We start from the raw sequence: 25,865 nt of genomic DNA on the forward strand, positions 1-25,865 counted from the left end.
ATCTGGATCCTCGCTCCTTACACCTGTCAGCATGGCCCTGAGCAGCGAGAGTTTCTTGGGCTAGATATTTCGGGGGAGATTAAGGAGGTTGTCTCTCAAGCTAGAGCTCCTTCTATTTACAAGGCATACCGTTTAAAGTGGAAACGTTTCTGTATTTGGTGTCAGCAGGAGGGTCTCGACCCTTTCTTGTCTCAACCTCAAGTTCTTCCATATTTACTGTCAGGCTAAAAGGGACTGGCTCATTCATCCATAAAGGTTCATTTGGCGGCAGTCTCTCGCTTTAGACGCACTGCATCTGGACCTTCTCTCTGGTCAGCCAGGATTGTCAAACAGTTTCTCAAGGGCCTCTTTAGGGTTTTACCTCCAGTGAGGCCTCCGCCTCCTACATGGCATTTGAATTTAGTACTTACCCAGCTGATGAAGCACCCCTTTGAACCGATCCATCAAGCAGATCTGAAATTACTCTCTTGGAAGGTGGCGCTCCTTCTAGCTCTCACTTCTGCAAGAAGAATTGGTGAGCTTCAAGCTCTGGCGATCCAGGAACCCTTCCTTCAATTCAAAAGAAATAGGGTGATTCTAAGGATTAATCCAAGGTTCATACCTAAGGTGCCTTCGGACTTTCATTTAAAGGAGCCGGTGATTCTTATGGCTTTCTTCCCTCAGCCCTCTAGGCCGGCGGAAAGAGCACTCCACTCCCTGGATGTGCAGAGATGTTTGAAATTCTATCTGGACCGTACTAAAGAATTCCGGAAATCTTCTCAACTGTTAGTTTGGTTCAGCGCTCCCCGCAATGGCTTGCCCCTGTCCAAGCAGGGTATTGGATGGTGGGTGACCAGTGCTATACGTTTTTGTCATTCAGCAGCGGGCAAACCCCTGGAGGGTAGAGTCCGAGCACATTCTACAAGGTCCTTGGCTTCTTCATCTGCCCTCTTTGCTGGGGTCCAGATCAGATATCTGCAGGGCTGCTACTTGGAGCAGCATGCACACCTTCACAAGACATTACTGCCTGGAAGCCTCAACACAGGAAGACACAGCTGTAGGCCAGGCGGTCCTGAGGTATCTCTTCCATTGAGTGATGAGCTTTCCTTTCTTCTCTCCTCCTTTCTTTCTTGTTATTGGCACATTTTGTTTTTGGGGTTATATGTGCATTTAATATTTAGTCTTATGTTATTGCACTGTTTGTTAATGTTTTGGCTTTATGCATTTTTTTTTTTAAAAAGGAGTGACGAGAGGGTGAAACAACGATGAGAGGGCAAAATGTGCTTTTTACTGCTAGCTAATCTGATACAAGCTATTTGAATTTATGAAAGTTCCAATACTGGAGTAAGAAAATAACTTACTTACCTGTAACTTTGGTCCTCCAGTATTGGTAACTTTCATAGATTCCCATGCGCCCACCCTCCTCTCCTGGGAAATCTCAGTCTTTAGCAGGTTTTGTTATACTGTTACACAACGGCTACGAAAATCTGAGGCTCTGAGGTTCTCTCAGGAGGGTTCTATGGGGTTAGGCTAATCTGATTGGTTGTTGCATTATTTTGGTCTCTTTTACAAAGAGGCGGATATGCTACAAAAGGAGATGAGGCCTAGGCCTTTTCTTTCTCTTTTGTATCTACTGCTATGTTATTTTAGTTACCGAGACTCCCATTCCGACGACGGGGAATGAAACAAGCTATGGGAATATATGAAAGTTACCAATATTGGAGAACTAAAATTACAGTTAAGTAACTTGTTTTCACCTTTCTGTTTCCGCTAGCTGAATCTCCTTCTGTAGATCCTGGATAGCCCTCTCAATCTCTTCGACTGTAATGTCTTTCTCCATGCCCTCCCTATCTGCATCAGACAGCCTGGGTAGCCGAACATCAACTAGCAGTTCCCGACATTCTGCTTCTGTTCTGACGGGGTTGGAGACCTAGACCTCCTCATATTACTCTGAGAATGCTCCCAATATCTCCTCACCAGTCACATGCATTGACTCTTGAGAATCTCATATCTCAGCCACCAATTGGCGTTCTCTGTCTCTCTTTTCCAACCGAGCGATCATTTTGTTGGCCTTATTGCTGAGATTGTATATCCTCCTTTGTGTTGCCAAAGCAGTGGATCTCTCAGAGTTATCTGCAAGGTTCCTCATCTCCTGTTTTTTTAGCTCAAGTTGGTGCACAAGCGGTGGGTCCGCCTCCTCCCTGGCCAGAATCCTGGCCTCCATCGTGGGCACTTCAGTTTCTAACTTGTCCCATTGAATCTTTTTTCATTTTTACAGCCCCCTAGGGGGCCCTGTATCTGCCCTTGTATGACTGGTTTAAATGCCTCCCATAGGATGCATGTTGAGCCTACCGATCCCTCATTTTCCTGAAAGTAGAGTTTCGACCTCTCTCCGGTTGGATTGGCCAAATCCTTATTCTTGAAAACCCAGGTGTTTATTTTGCGTGGCAATACATTAGTTTTTGTTGAGCCCTGCAGGATCACCTCCACCTGCGAGCGGTCTGAGATACACCGTGCCTTAATGCGGGCATTACAGAACCACCCCTCGCTACCCCGAAGTGTTAAGACGTGATCCAGACAGGAGTAACTGCCAAGCACCGCAGAATAAAAAGAGTAGGATTGATCTCTGGGATTATGGAGACGCCATATATCTCTTCGGCCCATGGCCTTTACAAAGGTGCAAAGCGGTTCCAGCCCCCCCCCCCCCCCCCCCCCCCCCCCCCCCCCCCCCCCCCCTTGTTGGCTTTAGTTTCCCTATCCCTCTCTGAGTCCATGGTGGAATTCATGTCTCCCCCTAATATTAAAATCCCCAGTGGGAGGTATACCAACAGGGCCCACATTGCTGACAATGCCTCTACGTGCAGAGCTTGTGGTATGTATCCCAAGACTATTCAGCTTATGTCCGTCCCATGTTCCAGTGAGTGCCATGTATCTTCTAGGGGATTGTGTCAGATCTTCCTTACTACCAGAGGGAGGCCAGTCCTTACCATTATCCCTACCCCCCTCAAACCTGTTGTGTAGACTGAGCTGCAAGCTTATAGCGATATATATCCATTGCTTTAAATCTATTGCCTTTGAGGTACGTTTCTTGGAGCAGCGCCAAATTTGGGGTATGTCTATGGAGGTATTGCAAAACAACTGTGCGTTTAATTCAAGTGCCCAAACCATTATTATTGGCACTCTTATGTCCCCCCGCCCCCCCCCCCCCCCGGCACAACGCCTTCACACTTTGGTCTTCCATTTGAAGTAAGATAGCACCTTCACTGACCATAAGTTGTGAACCCCATCATCTCAGCCACTAAGTACTTAATAAATCCTGCATTCCAACGATTCTTTAACAAAAAATAAACATCACTAAAAAGTCTGTAATAACCCTTCATACCCCAGCGTCCCCCCTCCCTGCTTCCCTGCTGGCGGGTTAGAGAACCACCCACCTCCCCAACTTGCAGAATGCCTGTCGCCCTTAACTGAATAACTAATCGGGGTTGGGAGGTGCAAGCAAATTAGACCACCGCTGCCGATTTCCCGCACATCCCATGGGTTAACCAGTTCTGTTGGGCCCTCTGCCAATTGTATATCCCAGTGGGTATAGTCCCATACACACATTCGTACCTCTCACTTAGTGCATGGTGTCCAACCTCGCGTATCTAGTTATTAATGTTGCATAGTCGCATTACCTTCTTGAGCCGGACCCCCCTGCTGAACAAGCCTAGTCCGAATCTTGGGATCCGACTGCCGCTGGTCCCCCATGTTTGTCCTTCGACGGTCCCCGTCTTCTTTCGCCTTGGGAGGTGTGGCCCACCGTGTGCCAGCCTTCCAGCCATTCCCAGGTTTCCTCAGCAGTGCTGAAATACTAAATTTCCCCTTCGGCGACCACTCTTAACTTCGCTGGAAATAACATTGATAATTTGCTGCGCAGTTCTCTTTTGATTCCCTTGAATGTTCTCCTTTGCTGTTGGACCAGCAGCGTGAAATCCGGGAAGAAGCGCATCCTGGCATTCTCATGGTGAAGATCCCCGTGTGCCCGCGCTGCCTGCAGGATAGCGTCTATCACGATTGGTAAGGAGCCGTGCTACGATTGTTCTGGTAGGGGCACCAGGCTTTGGCTTGGGGATGGACACCCTTTGCGCACGCTCAATAGTAAAGTAGGTGGAAAGCTGTGGTGGCTTTAAGTGATTGAGGAATAAATCTTCTAGGAACAGCTCAACACTCGCTCCCTCCATACCTTCCGGGACCCCCACCACTCTGTTATTCCTTTGTGCCAGCCCCTCCTGGTCTTGTAGCTTAGCCGCCATCGCCGCTTGCTGCTTCACGGGGGACTGAACTTGCTCCTCAAGGTGTTTGGTGCTGGTCTGTAGATGCGCCACTTCTGTCTCAGTGGCAGCGAGTTTCCAGGCCATTTTGTGAAGATCAGCCCACAGGAGATTCACATCCACAGTTACGGCATCCGGTTTGGGATCTATCATACCTTTCAGATCTGCAATCGCTGCCATTATTGCGCTCAGGGAGGGTTCATTCGTGTCCTCCTTTCGCTGTTCTGGGGCCAGCTGCCATTGACTTAGCGACAGTGTATTTGTCCATTTTATTTGTCTGCGTTCCAGGTTGACCCTTGGGCTTCATCCGAGGCCTCTATGAAACCGCCGATTCCCTCGCTGGTGATTCCTTTGAGTTGAGGCGCTTAGGTGTCTCCCACCGTAGTTTTTATCAATCCTCTGCCAGCGGGCCGTAGGGGGGGGTCAATGCTGTAGTTGAATTCTGTTTCACTCTGTAAGTATAGGCACCACCTGGGATCATGTTCTGGAATATCACCCAGGGAGGTCCTGATCTGTTTCACCCTCCCCCCCCCCCCCCCCCCCCACCCCCCTCACCCTCCAGGCGTGACTTTTCGCTGCAAGTTCACAACCTCTGTTGCATGCCCTCTGCAAAAGTCCCAGGGCTCAGCTCATCACAATCGCCCTCTCACTTATTAATGGACACTGTGTGCACTGGCTCTTCCACCACTGTCAATGCGGCATGTATCAATATCACTCCAGACTGCAGCAGTTGTTTGTTGTGGCACACCGCAGCCTCAGCCACACCGTCTCTCTTGCTCCTTGGACATTGGCACTGCAGGAAGTATGGTTTCTCACAGGATCTTTAGGCAGCCGCCACAGGGCCCCCAGTGCATACCGCAGATGTTGGCCTCCACCTCCGCGGCCCCTGGCGACCACCTCTGCCACTCATGCCGCTGACCGACAGCTCACTCAGATCGAGCTTATAGCAGTACTGGGTGAGAACTCACAGCACCATTGGCTCCACGCAGTATGGGTATCACCGGACCTGCTGTCATGAATAGGGTATAAAGGGCCTCCTGCGGCTGTCTGCTGGCTCACCTTGATTCCCACAGTACTGCCCCACACTGTCTCTGGGCCGCCCAGTCGAGGCGCTGCACTGTGCCGTACCCGGGACCATTGCAGTCGGGCCCCCGAGCCACAGCCCAGCCGCCTGTCTCTGCTCTTTATTTCTATCTCGGCCATACACACTGTTGTCTGTGTCCCGGGGAGATCGAACACAGACCACGCGATGGATCGCAGCCTGCAGCGTATCTCCGCCTCACTGCAGGAGTGAAGATCGCCACCACACATGCGAGCTTCGCTGTCCTCGCTGGTAGTGCGTCAACAGTCGTTGCACAGGCCGCACTTTCGCCGATGTTCTTGCTGGCTTAATTGGCGGTGTCCTGGGGTGCCACGCTGTTCTAAGAAGGCCTGCAGAGTTCCCCCAAAAAAACGTCAGGATCGGATGAATGGCCGGATTTCAGCATGTTACGGAGTCGGGTGTTGGAGCTCCTCTACAGTGCTGCCATCTTGCTCAGCTCCCATGCCACGCCCCTCTAAGGGCTAGATATTCTTGAGCGACGGGAGTGGGATAGGTCCTCTGTCATCCAGCTGTGTGACCTTTTTGATAGGAATGCTTTATTCTTGATCCATGGTAAAATACTTACTGTCTTCCATCCAATTTTTTTGAAATTGCAGTGATTGTTAGGTGTTTCCAAGAGCTCGGTTAGGCTCAGGGTGGTCTGACTTGTTTGTAGATATTTTGCAGCAGGTGATGATGTTTGCTGTTGTAGCTCTAACCACAAGTGCAAGTTAGGAGTTCCTGGTCCAGATTTTCGTACCTTGTTCCAAAAAATGACATATGCTCCTTGTTTAGTCAAGGTCTGCTTTTGGACGCCAAACTCTAGCCTGATCTGTGCAGGAGGGGTGTTTTTAGGCAAGCCAAATAATATTCCATATGCTGTTACAACCGTGCTGTCCAGTAGTTAAGAGTTTCCATGCCCTTTTGTGCCTTGCTGCGCTATGAGTTTTGCCCGTATGACTTCGATTAATGGGAGGAATGATGGGCAACTCAGTTTAGAGTTCAGATTTCTTATTAAAAACTGCCAGGGCTGTGCCCCTCCTCCTTATTGAGTCCCTTTGAGCAGTGAAGTGGCCGCCTTTGTTGATAACCACTTCTAAGTATTTATATTCTGATACGGAATTGATGCGGGTGTGCCCCCAGGGTGTGCAACCCTTTCAATCCGTCTTGAAAGGGTTGATCCGTCGCACAGTTTTATTTTGATCCAGGTGTCAGTATGCAAGTTGATTAGCAGATCAAGCAATGGCTGTGGTATTCCCCATATGGCCAGTTTTGCCCATAATCTGTTAACGGCTTACATGGTTGAAGGCAGCCCTATAATCGATGAAACAGCGGTATAGTGGCATCTTTTTTTTTTGCTGCCTTATTGATTAGCTGAGCCATTGTCATTATATTTGTTACTGTTCCAACAGACTTAGAGAAGCTGATTTAGAGGAATGATCAAATTCCTTCGGCCCATAGCTGGAGTTCCTCCAGAAGAGTTCCTGCAAAATATTTTGCCTTGTTGTCCAAAAGGGCAACTAAGCGGTAATTCTTTGGCAGGGCTTTGTATCCTGACTTAAAAATTGGCAAAATTATCGAGGCCCTCCAGGAAAGGGTAGTTGGCCGGTTTGCCATTTTTCAGTGAAGAGAGGGGTGAGTGCTTTTGCCCAATAATCTGCATCTTGTTTGTAAAGCACTGGTGGGATTCCGTTTGGGTTTGGTGCCCCTTCTCTTCTTCCCTACCCTATTTGTTGTTTGATTGCATTATAATGATTGCTTGGGAGTACAGCTCCCAGTGTTATGGCTTATTCCCCTTGCAGTACTATTGCGCTCCCCTCAACATGTCTGATCTCAAGTGGGGTTGTTTTCAGAGTTCCAGCCGGCCTTGCTCCGATAGGTGGTGAGATATCATCTTGATGGAAGTGTTTTCCAAGATATGTTGCCCAATCCTCTTCTGATATGTTGGATGACAATCCCTCATGTGCGGGACAGATAAGTTGATTTATTGTCCCCCAGAATCTTGCACTATAACTCTGTTTAATATCTGCGTGACCGCATCTTCTGCTGCTCTCTTGGCTGTCGATGTTAATTGCTTTAGGTTAATTTTCTGCTGGAGTAATGCGGCTAAGTATGTGATGTTGGTTGGATTTAGTCTGCGGTACTGCAGCGTGCGATTGATTATATTTTTTATGTATCTTATCTTGATTTTTTGTGTTTTTATGAAGTTGGTTGCACTGCAATAGCTAGGCTGCTCTCTTGATTTAATTGGTGCGTCAAAAGACTCTCTCAGTGAGGATTATGAAGTTAACCCATTTCTCTTTTTCGTTGCCCCCTTCCCGAGATTCAAATAAAAGTTCTGCAGTTTGCAAGAAACTTCTTTGCGATGCTTGCACACATTTGACTTTCCTATAATAAATTGTAAGGTTCACTCCTTGTAGGGGGTGTGATTTCTCGAACGCTGGCATTTTTGTTCAGAACGTGATTTCCAGAGGGGCGATGGTCACTGTCCGCTTTGTCGCCCATGTTGATTGTGTAAATTTCATTAAACCGGGGTAGGAACACAAAATTATAGTCTAATACTGAATCTTTAGTTGATGGGTAGTGAGTGATTGCCGTGGGGTTGACACCTGTGCTTCTGCTATTTAACTGCTCTAAAATTGAGGTGTTCAAGGTCCTCTAAGAGACGCTGGTGAGTTTTTGTAAGCTGTTCTGATGGGCTCTTGCCCTGTGGTGGGATGTTCCATATCCGGTTTTGTATAGACACTTCCTCCACTGTCGAGCCAACTGGATGTAAATTGAGGTACCTGTGAGTATCAGATCTGATGCATTAACCTTGCTTATGACTCTAAGAAATCAGTTAGTTGTTTAACAGCCTTGGTTTTTCTATTCTGGTGTATATAAGCGTTTAATATTACGATGTCCTTACACCCGTTCCCTGGTGGCACCCTCGATGCAGAGATTTTTATTGCAATAGCTTCTGATGATGTTGGGCCAACTGAACGTGCCTCCCTGCAGGTGACCGTATCTTGCCCCTTTAGCCCCTTAAGCCGCTGGTGTGAAAAAACTGAGATATCCTTGAAAATGTGGTGGATCAAACAACCAAGTCTCCTGCATTGCGATGATGTGGAATGTCCTTTGATAGTTGATGAAATCCAAATCTATCATCCTGCTGGGCAGGCCGTTGATGTTCCATGAGCATATCCGTAGCAGGTTGGTTTCTCCTGCAGGTGAAGGTTGGTGGCTGATTGTCAATTATTTCTTGCTTGTTTATTAATTGTCCTTGAGAACCTTCCCAGAGTTTAAAGCCAGTTCGCTTGATATGCGGGTTCTTGGCTTGTTTTGTGTGTATCCTGTGAATGCCCATTTGTGAGAGGAGAGTGCCCTTTGTGACTTTTAATACAGACCTTGGGATGTTTTACGAGCTGCTCGTGCTTTGTCTGTATATTCCACGGCCAATGGAACAAGATAGCCAGGACGGGTATTATCTTTATCCCCGAGTCTTTGAATGTGGAGCTTTCCTAGATTACTTTTTGTGTGATAGTTGGCTGTCTCCATGTGGTCATTGTATCCTTTCCATCTCGGGGGGCCTTTACGATTGATGAACTCAACTGAGTCCAGGTCTGCAGTAGTTACATCTTTCAGTGTTGGTATGTGCAGCATTAGGTGGAGGATATTTCCTTGGTTTCATGTGGGGGTCTTGAAATGTATTCTGGTACAAACTTGATTGTGTTTCCTTCCTCATTTAAGTTGTCAGCTGTATAGGCCACATTCTGGTTGGTAGTAGGCCGATAGTTATTTCCTGGTTTGTCCAATGTTAGCGGACCTTTGGTGTCAACCCTGCGCCAATCGCTCTGTGTTGTGTTTGTGACCGATACAGTGCTGGACTAGTGATCACTTTTTTCCGCTGAGATGTTCCTAAAGCCGGACCACCGTAGCTTTGGCAGGATCAAGTTTGCTGGCCGTTCACCCCTTATTAGAGATGAATCGAGATCAGTCAAAAGTTGGATTGCCATTTCCAGTTGAAACTCCCTTTGGATTAGATGCGGTTTAGTTTGATGAATAGGAGTGGCGTTAGATTCTTTTTATGCCAAGATTAGGTTAGGCTTTGCTTTGTTGATATAAGACCAGGGTGGTTTCTGCGTCTTCGGGCTGCCTAGCTTTATTATTGACAGATTCTTCTGTATGATAAAGTTACTTCCCATCTTTTTGTTGCGGGCCCCCTCTCCTGGCGGCTCTGTCTCACCTTTCCCCACCTTCATCATTATTGGTCCTTATTCGCCGGTTGCTATTACTTCTACTACTACTTCCACAGTAGGCATTTTAGAAGGCCACTCGGGTCCTGTAACGAATGTGTGGCTTGATTTTTTTGAGCCTGGTCTTGAAGCTACTACAATTGGAAGGTTGGCCTCTGGCACGAGTTGGATTTCTGGTCCCGGTGTTGCGCAAGAGCCCGACCATTCCTATTGCTTCTGTTGTCTAGCGGATTGAGTGGCTCAATCGGCATAAGTAGGCCCTGGGCTGCAATTATACTCGAAAGGAGAGCATCCCCCACATTTTTCAAAAACTGAAAATTGGTGTAGATCTTAGGCTGTAAAAGGGTAGGACCGCTCTGCGAGGCTTTCACCTCATGTTGTTGATCCCCTTGGCGATGCCTTTCCTGATGTAGAGTCACCCGATTCTGATTCCGGTCTGTTTCAGGGGTTCAGCCATACTGCCCTGCCGCGACATTTTCCCCTTATGCTGATTTCCCTCTTCCCTTATTTCCTCTGCCTCCTCGACCTCCACTGGTGCCACGGTTTCCTCTGGCCCCCACTCTCTAATATGCTATCTTGTCCTGCCCTGACTGTGAGTCGCAGGTAGCATGCTCTGGTGGTGGGAGTAGACTGGGGGTATGATTTAGTACTGCCCACTGCTTATTCTGGCTTGTTCTGGCCAACCTTAGTCCGCCCTCTATGTTCTTAGCCTGCTGATGTGCCCCAATGTCCTAGGTGTCCCAATGTCCCAGTCGTCCTCAAATATACTAGAGCTGCTTATAGCCAAAGCATGGTGGGAGCAAGATGGGGCTTAGGAAAGTAGTCGTGTTCATTGGCAGCAACAGTGGTAGAAAGGGAAGAGGTAGAAGAGAGGCCAGAGAGATGCATGGGGGTAGAGGTGGAGCTTTTTGCCTTCCCTGTGCAGCCCAACCTCAGCTCCCAGTGCATACTGCTCCCTGTTGCCCCCTTTTGCTGCTTTCCCACTGTTGCTGCTTTCCCCCGAGACCGGCGCTGAGGGGTTGTGGGTGGCAAATAGGCAAGTGAGCCGGGCACAATGGTGAGCCGCAAGATGCGCAGAACCTAGTTGTGCCGCGTCCGCAGACTCAATGCACTCGCTTCTCCCCGTTGTACCCTGCCTTACCACTCCGCTTCAATCAAAGGCTCCCGGGGCTGCCTTGCCCTTTTAGAGCGTAGTCTGTTTTTCAGGGCTTTTGCCGCAGCCGCTGTGGCCGGTCCGCTGCTTCTATCTGTGCTGCTGCTCTGTTGCGTGTGTCACGTCCAAGGAAGTACTGAATCCAATGCAAAAACGTATTTAAAATGCTCTGAATAGATGTAGGTGTGCAATGGCCTGAGGCAGCCAAAGATGCTGATTGAGAAGGGGGCGGGGAATAAAATGAGTGAGGATATCCGAAGAGCTCATTTAGTTTGTACGATGGATGTTTGGATTATGAGAATTCATCCTGAGATGGTTGATGAATGTTTCACAAAATTGCTTGGATGGTGACACCTGGAATTAGCAGTATGTTGAGCTATGAAATTGGACAATGTAGGAAAGTGCTCTCTTTTTGCACGGTTGCCCCCACTTTTTGGCAATCTCTTGATTCACTTTGAGTGAGGGTGCCCTGTGTTCCTGCCATCCAGGCAGCAAGGGCCTATGTTATTTCCCTAACTGTATTAATACTAAACCCAATTGGACGGACGGGCAATCTCTTGATTCACTTTGAGTGAGGGTGCCCTGTGTTCCTGCCATCCAGGCAGCAAGGGCCTATGTTATTTCCCTAACTGTATTAATACTAAACCCAATTGGACGGACGGACGGACGGCCGTCCGTCCGTCCAATTGGGTTTAGTATTAATACAGTTAGGGAAATAACACACACACACACACTCACACTCACACTCACACACACACACTCACACTCACACTCACACTCACCCTCGGACCCCTGGGTCAAGAGACTGCTGCTCTCGGAGGGCATGAAACAATGCACAACCTGGCCGAGGTGCCAAGCCTCCTCCACCAGAATGGTCAGGGTCCATGAAGGGGAAGCTTCAAAGGCTTGCTGTCTTTGTGAGCTACCCCAGCCATATGCTGCTTCCAGAAACTGTCCCCACCGGTTCTGACCCCCACTTTGGGCGTGAGAATATGCAGGAAAACCAAGTGAGATGTGACCACCTTTTCCAAATCCACCCCTCAGGTGGGGAGGCGAGGTGAAGCAAAACTCCCAGTTCATCACCCACTATTCTGCCACTGGAGGTTGACTCAATAGGGGGTGTAACAACCCCAAGGAAGGGACCCATTTGTCCCGAACTGTACCTAGCTGTAACTCTCCTAAATTTGGCATTATTTGGCAACCTGAACCTTGTCTCCTCAGGCAAGAACCGACCAGAAGAAGAACGACCGAAGAAGCCGTGCTGAACTAAGAAGAGGAGGACGCCTACTGACTTGGCTCCAGCCCTACTGGGCTGTCCCCACCTCAAACCTGCTCCAGCAAAATCCCTCTGTGTTCTGCAGCCCCCAAGAACCTGGAGGACCTGCCCTGCCTTCCCAAACCAAGACTTAGTCTCCTGTGAGCACCGGATTTGCTCACCCACAGACTCTGGCCCCGGCCAAATCCGCAAGTCTGCACCACTCGGCACCCGATGCCCACAGCCCTAGTCTGAGTGGCTTAGTGGTCTAAGAAGTCGCCCCGGCGATCCTGACCTGAGATCTAGTGATCTCCGACCTGCCTCGAGTCTCCAATCAACGCTGCAGCCCCTTTCTGGAGGATCCCCCGACCAGAGCTGGTAAGAAAAACCCTACGCCTAAAGACACCTCTGTCCCCTACGGCCTTGGGTGGCCCAACCAACTGTGTCCCAGCATCCCTACTTACCTCTCCAACCGGTGATCACTTCCAGAAAATCTTTGTCTCTGAACCAGCAGTGTTTGTTGCAACCGGAGAATCCCCCTTGAAATAAACACGGCACCCAATGTCAAAATAGCCCCCTGCACCCAACCGCCGTGGTGCCGCTGCGGGTGCATTTTGTGTGCTAACTCGGATCCCCATTTGCCCTGAGCCTAACACCAGGAGCTTTGCTCCCACAACCTTGTGGTCTGCTCGTGAGCAGCCACCAACCAGAGGCCCCTTATCCCCCATTAGATAACAATGGGCCTTCGTACTCTGCACCCGGCCACCCCAGTGCCGCTGAGGGTGCTTTGAGAGTGCATTCTCGACCCTGGGGGAACCCTGGTTGTAACCCCAGAAACCTAACACCAAGTACTTGCCTGTAAACAGATAACTTCATTTCCTCCCATAGGATTGCATTGACTACTTTGCTTGAAAACTGTTTTAAGAGTTGAGTAGGTTTGTATGAAACTCCAAGAAACGGCAAATATACAAAAACTGCTTTACTTACATTTTTCCCAAGGAAATGTCCCAGTGTGATATCTAGACATATAACACTGAGTAGAAAAAGAAATCTATAAAGTCATCTACAAAGTAAGCAATGGTAATCTTACAGTAATTTCAGGATATCTAGGTGGCAATCTGATCTCTGCCAAATAAAAAAGCACCTGGTCCGGGCGGACTTCCAGCAGAGTTTTACAAGGAGTATGCTGATCTCTTAGCACCCTATCTTTTGGAGGTGTATGCAGAGGCCCATGAAACTGGCATACTACCGGCATCGCTACTGCAGGCCTTAATCATTACATTACTTAAAAAGGATAAACCCTCTCTCCCAATGTGACTCCTATCGACCTTTGACGTTAACTAATCTAGATGCAAAAATACTAGCCAAAATAATAGCCAGTCGACTCCAACCTCTCATGACCAGTCTAGTGCTGCCAGATCAATTTGGCTTCGTACCGCAACGTTCAACTTCCCATAATCTGAGAACTCTTTTCGCCATGTATAATGTGCTAAACCCAGATCTCCCGGCTGCTGCAGTAATGTTAGATGCGGCCAAAGCGTTCGACTCTATTGAATGGCACTATATGGTTTACATGTTCGGGCGAATGGGGTTTCCGCTCATTTTTCTGCGCTGGGTGTAGCTTCTGTATAATGGGCCATCAGCAAGGATCCGAGTAGGGGGTCTCACCTCCGAATCTTTTAATATTTACAGAGGCACCCGACAGGAATGTCCTCTCTTACCTCTTCTATTTGCCCTCATGCTTGAGCCACTGGCTTGCGTGATTAGTCAGCGGCACAGAAAATCAGCACTCAATTTCAATCTTCGTCCTGTCGGCATATCCCTATATGCTGACGATATCATGATATCGTGAGCCACAAAAATACCTGTTCCCAATCCTGCGGGAACACATCCGTTTCGGGTTGTTCTCTGACCTTTTAATAAACTGGGATAAGTCAGTGATTGTCCCCCTAACAACGATTACTACACTGCCACAGATGGAATATCTGTTGATCTGGTCAACAGATCCTGTGAAATACTTAGTAGTGTGGGTACACAGTGACCGGAAGTTGTCATAAGAGAGAACTATGGTACAGCATGCGTGGCACTAGAATCTCAAGTAGACAGGCGGTCCCCTTTCTTTGGCCGACCGCATCGCCATTATTAAAATGATTGTGTTACCACGGTTCCTCTATCTTTTCAATAATATCCCGATTAAATTACCAAAGCAGCTCTTTCACTCTATACTCACCCATTTACTTTGGCTTATATGGAATGGCAAACAAGCTAGGGTAAACTGGCATACACTTATGCTAGATTATGCACAGGGAGGATTCTGCGCACCAGATTTATACTTTCATTACCTTTGTGCACAGTATGTCTACTACTGGCACAATCTGCATGCCTTTACACCTCATGTTGCTGTGGAAGATGGGGACGCACACCCTACCCACCTAGATGGGATACTTACACACACATGCAGAGTCACTCCTCGGACGGAAATAAACACTATAGACCCCACTAATACCGCTTGGCAAACTATTGCTAAAATGGCAGCCAAGCTCCCACTATATGCTCCGGTACTTCCGATTGCACATCATGCCTCACTTTCAGTTATACAAGATTCAGGTGCGATTCCTTCACTACAAGCGGTGGGTATCCGACACATGCAGGATCTTCACTACATCACCAAACAATCACTAGTATTTACGTTCACTATTCATCGCCTGCAACTTGCGCTCAAAGCACACTATAAATCATTCCCTGAGGAGCCACCCTCCTCACAAACTCTGCAGCTTCTATTAGTGGCACCCTCGAAGAGTAAACTGGTAACTAAACTATATAAAGCGGTGCATACTGAGTTGGTTAGAGAGGGTGACAACAGTTTGGCTAGTTGTAATAGCAAACTAAATCCTCCACTGACTATGTCGGACTGGGAGCATACATGCACACTAACTGGGAAACTGACCCCAAATGGTAATCTCAGAATCATCCATTTCAAGTATATTCACCAGGTCTGCTACACACAGCTTAGGCTCTATAAAATTGGCCTTCGTGACACAAGAGATTGTAGAAGATGTAGCCAACCGGACGCAGACTTCTGGCGAGGCAGTGCGCTCCTGTTGCAAAGTCCTGGGCAGAAGTAATGCATTGTTTACAGGTAATGTCGAATCAACAATTACAATGTGTACCTGCAGTCTGCTTATTGAGTTTTGTGCCTCATGTAAAAGGTGCTTTGGGAAAATACCTGCGGATTGCTTTGTTACTACAAAACGTTGAATAGCGTAGACTTGGGAGAGTTCTCTGGTTCCACGCATGGACCACTGGATAAAAGACATGGTCTATTGGAAGGAGACCCTCGAGCCTTATGCGGAAGAACTTCCATCTTCATCTAAGCCTAAAGACATCTGGGAACCATTACGGCATTATTTGCTAACAAACTCCTCCCGTGAACCCACACCTGATGACTAGGAACCAGTCTAATGAAAAATATACATCCTGCCCTTTGTATTGTAAACAACGGGTGATACCTTGTCTTCTGTATGAAATGCATAACAATACTGATCACATTGGGATGTTTGTTATGTTTGTTGTGCTTGATTGTATACCGCCCTACGTGGCGGCTTTGCGAAGTGCCTTATCTTGAAAATCAATAAAAAGAATTAAAAAATAAATAAATAAATCTTACATTAATTTCAAATGTATTCAAAGCATTTACAAACCTGTGACAAAGTAATTGTCATTCAGCTTGCTTGTATTGTTCAATATGCCTTGAAAAGTACCATTTACACTTACCTGTGACAGGCTTGCTTGGTTCTAGAAAATAAATATAACTGAATAATATTTTTATACAAACACATTTGTCTGAGCACAGTCTTTGAGTGTGTGACATATTTCTTGCTTGAGCGTGTACAATAAATGCTTAGCACTACCCTCTGATAAAGCCTTACTGCCCTCCCACACTACCACAAATAGAGGCTACGGTATTATCTACTTTTACCTCTGCCTACCTTTGGGATTCCACTGGACTTTGTGCACACTATACCTTACTTTGTTTTAGTATATACAGAGCCAGCTTCCTATAGACGATGATCCTGAAAAGTTGCTCACAGATCAACGTTGCCACAAGAAACAAGCTAGACACTAAAGCTTTTTTCCTTGGTAGATGGTCGTTGTTAAAAACTTAAAATATTTAGTGAAGGTGCAGTTGTTCGTCAACAGGTTCATCCTGCTACTCCATTTGATTTCTGATGAGCAGTATGTGAGTATGAGGGATACAAGTTAGTCGTGAACCATTTGTTGAGTAATTTGTTCTAGGTTGACAATGGATATGTGTGAGATGGTGCAGAGTCAGATTCATCAACAAGCCAGTAATTAAAGGTGGAGACTGCTTTTTCCAGGGTGCTGAGCTTTTCTGGTGGTGCAAAGGATGTTTTAAGAGTCTTGAGTTCTGTCCGTAAAGTCAGGTTTATTCAGAGACTCTGTTAGGATTGTGACCGGGATGGCATGGTGGGTGCTTCTAAGAGTTGAGGGAGTTTTTTTGCTCCTCAGTGGTCCTCTGGCTTGCTTAGATTGCATCCAAGGTGTGTTCAGAAGTGTGGGTGAATCCGATAATGGCATGACATTTCTCCAAGAAAGGTCTTTCATAAGGTCCGTAGCTGTACACAGCCACATGGATATAATGGAATTTATCAACTAGAGTAGTGTTGATAGAGGTGGATCTGTGTACAATTTCTTTAAGCTCTGCCTTGTTACTTTGACATTTCCTGAGGCTGATCTTGTTTCCACAGCAAGTGCTACAAGAAGGGCAAGTGATGCAACATCAGCAAGTCTCCATGATAAAAAGGCGGTCTGGATGCTTGTCCGTGAGGTGATTATTGATGGCAATTCAGATTTTTTTCCCTTTGATATGGATCTGCAGTTGATGAGGATATAGGTCGAGGTGCAGACTTCAGTTGATAGGGAAGGAGGGCACAATGAATAAGATGTGGAAACAGAGTCTTTAAGAGGGGAAGAGGCAGTGCAGGGGGAAGAAGTGACATGTGAGGAGCCCAAAGTGGGCTAGAGGGATGTTACCAAAATGGAGTTTGGCAAGGCAAATCTTTTTGCAGGATGTTTATTTCTTTCTTTATGTATTTCTCCAGCAACAGGTGACATGAACTTTTACCAGAAATGTTTAAAAGATGGTATTCATCATGAGGTACAGGAGGCTTTCAAAAACAGTGGTTTTGTGACAGAGAGCAGCAAAACACCAGTAGACTACAACAAATAGACAATTCTAGATAGAAGAGTGGCATGGATAAAACGTTTACCGTTTTGATTTTAGGGTGAGATAGAAGAGAGACTGGATACACATGTAGCGTTGGCTATGAGAAAGTGCGAGCCTCAGATGGAGATATTGTGGTTATATGAAGTTGCATTGCTTGATGGACCATATACAAGAGGAAATTGAAAGAGGGATGGAGGAGCGGTGTGTTTAGAACAAGTATGAAAATGGGAGAGGTGTAGCAGGATGAGGGTTTTACTGACTAAGACATTGACTGAGAGTAGCATAGGAAATGAGGAGGGAGCTAAAGAGGAGTTTAAATGATATGGTGAAAGAGGAAAGGAGTTAGAGGGTGTTGGATGGATATAGGAGGACTTCAGGCATACTAACACTCCATTTAAGAAATGTTAATTGTACAATATGGCAGGATAGGTATTGCAGAGCTCTCTCCTGTAGTGCAGTATGAATACGGCTATGCTTTCCTGTTTTTCTGTGCCCTTTCTGGTGAGCCTCGACTTGACAGTTTGTTCTTTTGCAGCACGTGGATAGAAATGGGTCTTAACAGAAGTACTAGTTAAGTATTTTGTACTGAACAGCATTATGTTGTTGTTGCTGTTTCTGGTCAAGTAAGAAGACTACTCATTTTTTATAAATTTGCTTTTTATACACTCCTGACTCGATCTCATTTTCTGATTAGTCATTTTTAGGTCTCTGCTAGTGTAGGCTGCGCACATGCGGAGGCTCGCTGGCGAGATTTAATGAGATAGAGAGAATAACACTATCAAGGTTAAGCCCTGCCCCTCTTCTCATTGGCTGGCCTCCTAAACGGTGGCCAGCCATTGGAGAAGAGGTCCTAGTGACGTTCTCCTTTCTCGCTAAGCCCCGTCCTTTTCAGACTGGGTTAATTGACTTTCTGCTGAAGTAAAAGGTTTCTTATCTTCTTTATGGGTCCAGATGGCCCCTTAAAGAAGATAAGGAACCTTTTATGCCAGTAGGAAGTCCGGGCGCCCAGTATGAAAAGGACGTGGCTTACAGACAAAAGGCGGTGTCATGGCGAGCGCTTGTTGTATTACATCCATTCCTCTGTGTGCGTTAAAATGGAAAATGGACCACATTGAAAACCCTTCTTTTACTTGCTCCTTCGTCAGCCATTTCGGAATTATATCAATGTCAAGTAACTATCATGGTGAGCGCTTGTTGTATTACATCCATTCCTCTGTTTGCGTTAAAATGGAAAATGGACCACATTGAAAACCCTGCTTTTACGTGCTCCTTCGTCGGCCATTTCGGAATTACATCAATGTCAAGTAACTATATCAGAAACAACACTCTTACTACTCATTCAAGACAAATGTTTTCAATATTTAGACTTTATCATTTCCACATAGTTTTCTAGAAAAATCAATCTTAACAGCTTACATCCCAACACATTATTACTTTGAAAGCTTCACGTGAAACATTGTTACATCATAAAAAATAATAAACTGCTTGTCTAGTTTCTTGAAACAATACCACTTCAGGTATTGCCACACGTTGCTTTTCTTTGAACAAGTACCCTTATCATATTAAACTTGACGTCTCGCGTAAGCGCGGCCGAGCAGGGGCTCCATGGCGGGTTGTCATCCGTGTCCTTCTTCTGTTTCTGTGATGAGTGCTGTCTGCACGACAGTCAGGCAGCGCGCAGGGCAGCCCCGCCTATGATGCTATATCGATGGTCCTTCGGTCTGGACCTGCTTGGTCTTAGAGCAGACAGCAATGGCGGATTACGATACTTACGATGACCGGGCCTTCAGCAGCTTTGGAGGCGGTCAAGGGTTAGCCTGACTAGCAAGAATAACACCTGTGGTGCGGGAGGGAAAGGCAAGGCGCGGCTTGCGCGATCAGGAAGTGGGCCGCCACTGGAAGGGCTCCAGGGTGAAATCTGGTCTCACCAGCTTTGGCAGCCGATATTACCCGTGATTAGTGTAGGCTTCCCCCGGACCTCAACAACACCGCCTCTATGGGCTCAGCCAGGTCCTCATAGTTTCTATCTGGACATTAGTAGATGCAGTGCTGAGGTTGTGTGTGTGTGTGTTGCTGTGTGTGTTGCTGTGTGTGTTGCTGTGTGTGTTGCTGTGTGTGTGTGTGTGTGTGTGTGTGTGTGTAGCCCTGTGTGTGTGTGTGGCTCTGTGTGTAGCCCTGTGTGTGTGTGTGGTGGTGTGGCTGTGTATGTGTGCGTGTGTGTGTGGCTCTGTGTGTGGCATTTGCGAGAGATTAGGCTATTGACATTGTAAATGACAATGCCATTTATTTATGTTTTCAAAACCAACTCATAAATAAAATGGTGTCATTTACAATGCCAATAGCTCTAACTTTTTCAAAGGCAAGACCGTTCGTTGTAAATGCTTGTTAATCCTGCTTGATCAGGTATAAAATCTTTCATTCCCCATACCTTTTCTTTTTCTGGCTAACTTTATTAATTCTCATTCAATTGACAATTATGTTTTTGAGTGTCATTTTTTGCGTATGTCCTTTTTTTTCATGAGCCGCAAAACTGCATACATTAATGTATTGATCTAACCAAGACTCCTGTATTCCAAGTCAAACTGCTTTAGGACAGTACAGTTATCCTTGTCCCCTTCCAATCCATTCAGGTGACAGTATTTGAACATATAAAGAGGCATTCTGCGGGAAGCTTTCCTTATGTTGGGCAGAGTTATTTTATTCTCTTCGAGGAGTATGTAATGTTAATTGTTGAGCAGCCAAAAAATGATGTTTAATGAACAACAATTGTGCCAGGAAACCCGTTCATAGAAGTACCATGACCTTCGAGGGTAGGGACAGAATGTAGTGTTTTGCTAAAACCAATCTGTGACAAACCGTCATTATTACAATATTAAGCTTTCTTATAAATCGTGTTTGTGAATAGTCTTCCTTTTGTTACTGTTTAATTGAAGTCCCAAAGGGCACTTCTCCAGGTCTGTCTTATGTGAATACATATTAATACTGACTTGCCCAAATGTACGCTTGCATATGCTTGTGTTCGAGGCATATGGGCTGCAGATGGTACATTATGAATAGATCGCCATCTGGTGTTGGGCTCGGATGATTGCACTTTGTTTTTCTCTTGGAGAGTCTTTTGTATCTTGGTGACTCCTCCCTTAGTTGGTAGTGCGCATGGGCATCGGCTCCATCCTTAGATTGTTTTTTTCCGCCATCGGGTTCGGATGAAGATCGAGACGCTCCAGATCAACTTCAGAAGAAAGTGATTTTTCGGCGCGTATTCCCTTTCCAATTCGACGGTATTGTTATCGAACGCGTTCTTTTCCATTCCGACGCGTTACAAATTTAAAATAGAAGAGAAAAACTTGGATCTACGTCGAAGAACAGGAGACCTTTCTCGACGCAGTCAAGCCCGGAGTCCATGGAAAGGACTCCATTCAAAAAATGTCCATCGTGTGGTGCTAAGTTCCCACACAAGGACCTACACGAGGTGTGCAACCTCTGTCTATCGCCTGAACACGAATCCAGGGACTGCGAAGCCTGCGCAGCATTCTCCTCCAAGCTAACGATTAGAAATCGTCGAGCTCGAAGACACGAGGCTTCCAGAATGCAGGCGGAGGCAATCCCGGAGCTGTTCGGAGACGAACAAATCGAGGAAGAAGAGGACCAGTCGGGGTCGGAAGGGGACCAGTCGTAGGTTGAAGAACTCTTCGAGCAACAAACCGTGAGTGACGACGTCCCCTTACCGAAAAACCGACCCCGTGCGGTAACGACCCCGCCCTCGGGCCCGGTCAAACCGCTGAAAAAAGTTTCCGACGCCCCGCCCTCGGGCCCGGCAACGAAACCGAAACTGAAACCGAAGCACTCTGAATCCCACCATGTCGGATCCGAGAAAAGGGCGACATCGACTTCGACACCGAGGCTACATACAAAGGAGAGCTCGGTATCGAAACATTCCATGTCGAAAAAGAAATATGATTTATCGCCCAAGAGACACTCGATACCCAAAAAGTCGGAATCGAGCAGATATTCGGTGTCGAAAACAGCAAGATCTGAAGATCAAAAACAAAAACAGCTCTCGGAACCAGGACCTTCGGTACCGATTCAAGAGCAACAAACAGATCCCAAACAAAAGATCTTGTTTATTGACCCACAAACTGGGAAAGTGGTCACGAAGAAGAGAAAGAGTGAACAGTCAGAAGATAAACCTCTTCCTTCAAAAAAGAGAACAATGGGGCCGAAACCTCTTCCTTCAAAAAAGAGAACAATGGGGCCGAACATAACTCCTCCTGCTTCTCCTCGTCCTAGAGACACACCCTCTTCTCCTATTCCTCACAATAGGCCACATATTCCTACACCCTCCACACCAAGACCAGCTACACCTCAGTCAGAGGTAGACAGTGATATAGGGGAGGGAGAACCTCAAGGGGATGACGAATCTATCCCAGATGAGGAAGATCCATGGGAAAATTACGATGTAGGGTCAGATGAGGACAACGACCCAGAGCTATATCCCTCAAAGCCTTCACCACCTGATGATAACACAGGTTTTGTGCAGCTCATTAATAGGGCAGCAAAATATCACAAACTAGATATGCACACAGAACCTCAGATAGAGGATTTCTTGTTAGAGACTCTACCTAGTGCACAGAGAACATCAGGTACTCTTCCTATGCTGAAGGGTCTTCTCACTCACACAGAGGAAATATTCGAAAACCCAGTGAGAGCCAGGGTGTTAAACCCAAGAATCGATAAAAAATACAAAGCGGCTCCAAAGGACACAATATTTATTAGGGGGCATGTACCTCTAGATTCACTGGTGGTCTCAAACGCTCGTAAAAGAGCAAACTCATTATCTACAGGAGAGGCTCCTCCACCAGATAAAGAGTCAAAGTTAATAGATGCATCAGGCAAAAGAGTAGCATCACAGGCAGCGAATAGCTGGCGTATAGCCAATACACAAGCACTACTCGCACGTTATGACAGGGCACATTACGATGAGTTAGAAAAACTTCTCACACATCTTCCAAAAGAACATCAGAAGAAGGCAGACCAATTAATACAGGAAGGTAAAATAATAACCAATACTTCCATTAAGTGTGCATTAGACGCAGCAGACACTGCAGCAAGGTCTATTAACACTAGTGTCATGCTAAGAAGGCACGCATGGCTTAGAATCTCAGGATTCAAACAAGAAGTACAAACAGCCCTACTGAACAAACCATTTGATCAAAAGACATTGTTTGGTTCAAGTACAGACGAGACATTAGAAAAGATGAAGAAAGATACGGAAACGGCTAAGTCAATGGGAGCATTGCAACAGCCAACGCACAGAGGTTCCTTTCGTAGATCCACCTATAGAGGGGGCTCAAAAAACACAGGAACAAATCAGCAATCCACATCTTTCACACCAACATCACCCAGAGGTAATTCAAGAGGTAGTTACAGAGGTAACAACAATAAGGGTAGAGGCCGCGGAAATAATAACAACCGCAACGCCTCAACACCAAAACAGTGACTTCATAGAACTCCCCCCAGACCACATAACACCGGTCGGGGGACGTCTATCACAGTTCCTACCTGTCTGGGAAAACATCACGTCAGACAAGTGGGTGAGACAGATTATCCAACATGGTTATTGCCTAGAACTCACAGCCACCCCACCAAACATCCCTCCCAAACAGCGTCCAATGAGTCAGGATCATCTGACATTGTTAAGAGAAGAAGTGCTAGCACTTCTACAAAAGCATGCAATAGAGAAGGTCCCAAAGGATCAACAAGGAACAGGAGTATACTCTCTATACTTCCTGATCCCCAAAAAGGACGGGTCCCTACGACCAATATTAGACCTCAGACCTCTCAATGCTTACATAAATTCGGAGCATTTCCACATGGTCACGCTCCAACAAGTACTCCCTTTACTGAAGAAAGGGGACTTTCTTTCTACACTGGATCTAAAAGACGCTTACTTTCATATCCCAATTCACAAAGCCCACAGAAAATACCTAAGGTTTGTGTTAGAAGGACAACACTACCAGTTCAAGGTCCTTCCGTTCGGTGTCACAACAGCACCGAGAGTTTTCACAAAATGCCTAGCTGTGGTGGCAGCACACCTAAGAAGACAACAAATACATGTCTTCCCATACTTGGACGATTGGCTAATAAAGGCCAAATCAAAGAAAGAATGTCTTCACAACACACAGAAGACAATTCAATTGCTGCACCACCTAGGGTTTACGGTGAACTACAAAAAATCACACCTGCAACCAAACCAGATCCAGCAATACCTGGGGGCTACAGTAGACACAGAAAAGGCAATAGCATACCCCAACCCAATCAGAGTACAGACAATGGTCGGGTTAATACAAAGATTTCAACCACAACACTCACTACCAGCATGAGTGTTTATGCAACTATTAGGCATGATGTCCTCTTGCATACTGCTAATACCACATGCCAGACTACAAATGCGCCCACTACAAGAGTGTCTAGCGACACAGTGGAATCAGGCTCAAGGTCAGATTACAGATCTGGTGTTGGTAAACGACCGGACGTATCGCTCTCTGAAGTGGTGGAACACAGAAAACATTTCCAAGGGACGGTCGTTCCTAGAGCCAATTCCACAAGTAATAATAACAGCGGACGCATCGCTCTCCGGATGGGGAGCGCATATGGACAAATACACAGTACAGGGGAAGTGGAGTGCGCAGCAAAAGAAACTGCACATCAACTACCTAGAACTATTAGCAATATTTCTAGCACTAAAAGCTTTCCAAATGCAAATAACAAACAAGGCAGTCCTGATCAGAACAGACAACATGACTGCAATGTATTATATTCAAAAACAGGGGGGGACACACTCTCTCCAACTGTCCAAACTAGCACAGGACATATGGAGATGGGCCATTCCTCAAAAGATCTACCTGTTAGCGGAACACCTACCAGGAATTCAAAATCAAATAGCAGACATCCTAAGCAGACAGTCAGAACAAGTTCACGAATGGGAGCTGCACGACCAAATACTACAGCCATTCTTCCAAAAATGGGGGCAACAAGAGATAGATCTGTTTGCAAATCATCAGAACGCAAAATGCAAGCAATTTGCATCCAGGTACCCACACCAAAGGTCCCAGGGCAATGCACTGTGGATAAATTGGTCCAACAAATTTGCTTACGCGTTCCCTCCTCTACCACTAATTCCATTACTGGTGAGAAAACTGCAGCAACACTCAATGACAATGATACTAGTGGCACCCACGTGGGCAAGACAGCCGTGGTTCACCACGCTGCTACAACTCTCACAAGTACCACATCAAAAGCTAAGGTTATTACCCATGCATCTTACACAGAACCATGGAGAAATAATGCACCCAGATCCCAAACAACTGAACCCAGCGATCTGGCTCCTGAGGTCATGGAGTTTGGGTATTTAGATTTACCACCAGAATGCATGGAAATCATTAAACAGGCAAGACGTCCTACCACCAGAGCATGCTACGCAGCAAAATGGAAGAGGTTTGCTATACACTGTAACAGTAAGCACATCAACCCTCTGGACGCATCCACTAAACAAATCATTTGCTATTTATTACACTTACAGCAATGTAACCTAGCATATACCTCTATCAGGGTTCATCTAGCAGCCATAGCGGCGTACCTACAAAACAGGCAACACCTGTCACTGTTTAAAGTACCAGCAATTAAAGCTTTCATGGAAGGACTCAAAAGAGTCATTCCACCAAGAAGACCACCTTCCCCAGTCTGGAATCTCAACATAGTGCTTACCAGACTAATGGGGCCACCCTTTGAACCTATGCATAGGTGTGAAATACAATTCCTCACATGGAAGGTAGCCTTCCTCATAGCTATCACGTCACTTAGAAGAGTAAGTGAACTGCAGGCTTTTACGATTCAAGAACCATTTATGCAGCTACACCAAAATAAAGTGGTTCTTAGAACAAACCCAAAATTCTTACCAAAGGTTATTTCAGCATTCCACATCAATCAGTCAGTGGAATTACCGGTTTTCTTTCCAAAACCACAAACAGTAGCGGAAAGAGCCCTACATACACTGGATGTTAGAAGGGCCATATTGTACTATATAGAAAGAACACAAACTTTCAGAAAGACAAAACAGCTATTTGTTGCATTTTCTCCCACACATAAAGGCAATCCCATCTCCAAAGCGGGCATTGCCAGATGGATTGTAAAATGCATTCAAATATGCTACTTAAAGGCAAAGAGAACATTAACTGTTCCTCCTAGAGCTCACTCTACACGTAAACTAGGAGCATCTATGGCATTTCTGGGAAACATTCCACTAGATGACATATGCAAAGCAGCTACCTGGGTTACACCGCACACCTTCACAAAACACTATTGTGTAGATGTGCACACAACGCAACAAGCTAGAGTGTGACAAGCAGTATTAAAAACATTGTTTCAGACAGTTGCAACAGACACGGGCGACCACCGCTAGGGAGAGAACTGCTGTATAGTCTATTCATAATGTACCATCTGCAGCCCATATGCCTCGAACGGAATATGCTACTTACCAGTATGCATCTGTTCTTGGCATAGAGGGCTGCAGAGTGGTACATGCCCTCCCAGCCTCCCCGGAAA

At 46.3% G+C, this 25,865-nt stretch overlaps 1 protein-coding gene across 2 annotated transcripts in view; it reads left to right on the forward strand.

The window, feature by feature from the left end:
- COPS2 (COP9 signalosome subunit 2) overlaps positions 1–25,865 on the forward strand; it is a 470,627-nt gene that overhangs the window by 204,245 nt on the left and 240,517 nt on the right. The gene's annotated exons all lie outside the window — the stretch shown is intronic.

This window comes from Lissotriton vulgaris, chromosome 2_1, assembly GCF_964263255.1.
Source record: "Lissotriton vulgaris chromosome 2_1, aLisVul1.2, whole genome shotgun sequence".
Classification (NCBI taxonomy): domain Eukaryota; kingdom Metazoa; phylum Chordata; class Amphibia; order Caudata; family Salamandridae; genus Lissotriton; species Lissotriton vulgaris.